Raw genomic sequence first — 2,045 nt, forward strand, 5'->3', positions numbered from 1 at the left:
GATAGCCAATCTTAGGTGCTTCACTAGGAATTTAAGTTGAGGGGACCCACATCCTCTAAAGTTTTAGAAAAGACTAGGACTCCAGGACTCAAACCCCAATTTTCAAGCCCTTCAAGTATTGGCATAGAACTCCTGCAATTCATGCAGATTCTCAGTCAAATCTCTGTAACCATGTGGCTTGGCACTTCTCCTGGAATCAGACAGAGAGGCATTAAATCACAATCCCATAGTCTCAAGGCTCTTCAGATATTTGCATTAAGCTTATATCACTATAAAATAAAAAAAAAGATAAATAATGATTATATATGTACTTCCAGTACAAGATGAGAAAAAGGAAAAATCAATTGCTCTAATTAAAAAAATGTTTTAAAAATCAAATATATATATATATAGCTTAGAACTAGAAGGATTTTGTTGCCCACCCAAAAATGAGATTTTCTGTGAGAGAAAATGGGTTTTACAAAATAGCAGATTCACAATGCACATTCAAATAGAGTACCATATTTCTAATAACACATTTTAAAACAATAAACAATGATGTTCAAAAAAATCATATACTTGTTACAACTTTTAAACCTTGGCTAAGAGTTTCTCAACAAATTCTGTTACTGCTTCCATACAAAAATCTGATATTAAAAAACCTTCTGGTCTAAATTACCCTCAGAAATTCTAGATCCTTCAGATAAAAGTATAGAGGCTAACATTAAAATAAAATATATGACAACAATTCTTCACAATATATAAAGCTTATCCTTTAAGACAACAATTCTTTAAAATAAATACACAAAAACCTTATCATTTATACAGAAGGGTACTAGGCATCTAAAGTAAAAATTTTTTTTTTCCCTGAGGAGAAGGAAAAAGTATCTTTTAATTAAAATGCACTTTCATCTGTAGTGCATCTGAGACACTGAGCTTAATCTGCAGAACAAAACTGAAACCATAAATCCAAGGATGACTCGAGCAATAGATGCAAATGCAGAGGTCATTTTGCCCTGAAGTCCTCAGGTAACCTAGGAACTGGCCAGCTAAGAACTCTCCAATGAACTTGCTGGGACTGGCCATGGATGTATCTGCCTAGACTCCAATTTTATCCAGATGGGTAAGCCTTGATAATCTTCACATCATCAACAGGACGATCCTGGGCATTTGTCTCTACCATACCCACTCAATTCACCATCCCTATGCCCTGACACACACGGCCAAAAATGGTGTGCTTCCCATCAAGCCACTGGGTTGGGGCCAAGGTCACAAAGAATTGGCTGCCATTGGTGTCTGGCCCTGCATTGGCCATTGCAAGAATTCCAGCCCCTGTGAATTTCAATTCTGGATGAAGTTCATCTTCAAACTGTTTGCCATAGATAGACACCCCACCTCTGCCTGTTCCTGTTGGATCACCGCCTTGGACCATGAAGTCTTTGATGATCCGATGAAACTTGGTGCCATTGTAGTAACCACGTCAAGCTAACTCTGCAAAGTTCTTACAGGTCTTGGGGGCATGTTTCCAATACAGCTTCAACACTACGGTCCCCATGCTGGTTTCCAGGAAAATGTTGGGGAGCTGCCATGAGTCTGGGGGAACTGCTGCCATGCTGGAGCCCATTTAGCCTCTAAAGTAAATTTTTAAAAGACCTCTCATAAAATTACAATTTAAATCTCAAGGCAGGCATCAAACTCTCCAAGGTTGAACACAATTACTAAGATAGAATAAAAACTTAAAAGACATGTGCCCCTATAAATCCAGTATACATAAGGTAATTTACAACTTTAAAAAATGTGTAGGAAATATTATGTGAGTACCAGATTAACAAGCTGGTCAAAACCTCTTACCAGTTCTAATAGATTTTTCTCATTATTTGGGAGTTACAATAAAATCACAAACAGAATTAATCTAGTAGCCACAAACTTCATTAGCTTAAAATGATTCAGTGCAACAGGAAAAATCAACAAAATAAACAAAATTAATTCATGAAACTATCAGCAAAATGCAGTAAGATACAAAGTCTTTTTAAAACCCTGAGTTCTGAGGTTTTAAAATCCACCTC

The 2,045-nt window shown here is 36.6% G+C and overlaps 1 pseudogene; it reads right to left on the reverse strand.

The window, feature by feature from the left end:
* Positions 1 to 1,020: 1,020 nt before the first annotated feature.
* Positions 1,021 to 1,603, reverse strand: LOC123238894 (annotated as a pseudogene).
* Between the last annotated feature and the right edge of the window lie 442 nt (positions 1,604 to 2,045).

Source organism: Gracilinanus agilis, chromosome 3 (genome assembly GCF_016433145.1).
Source record: "Gracilinanus agilis isolate LMUSP501 chromosome 3, AgileGrace, whole genome shotgun sequence".
Classification (NCBI taxonomy): domain Eukaryota; kingdom Metazoa; phylum Chordata; class Mammalia; order Didelphimorphia; family Didelphidae; genus Gracilinanus; species Gracilinanus agilis.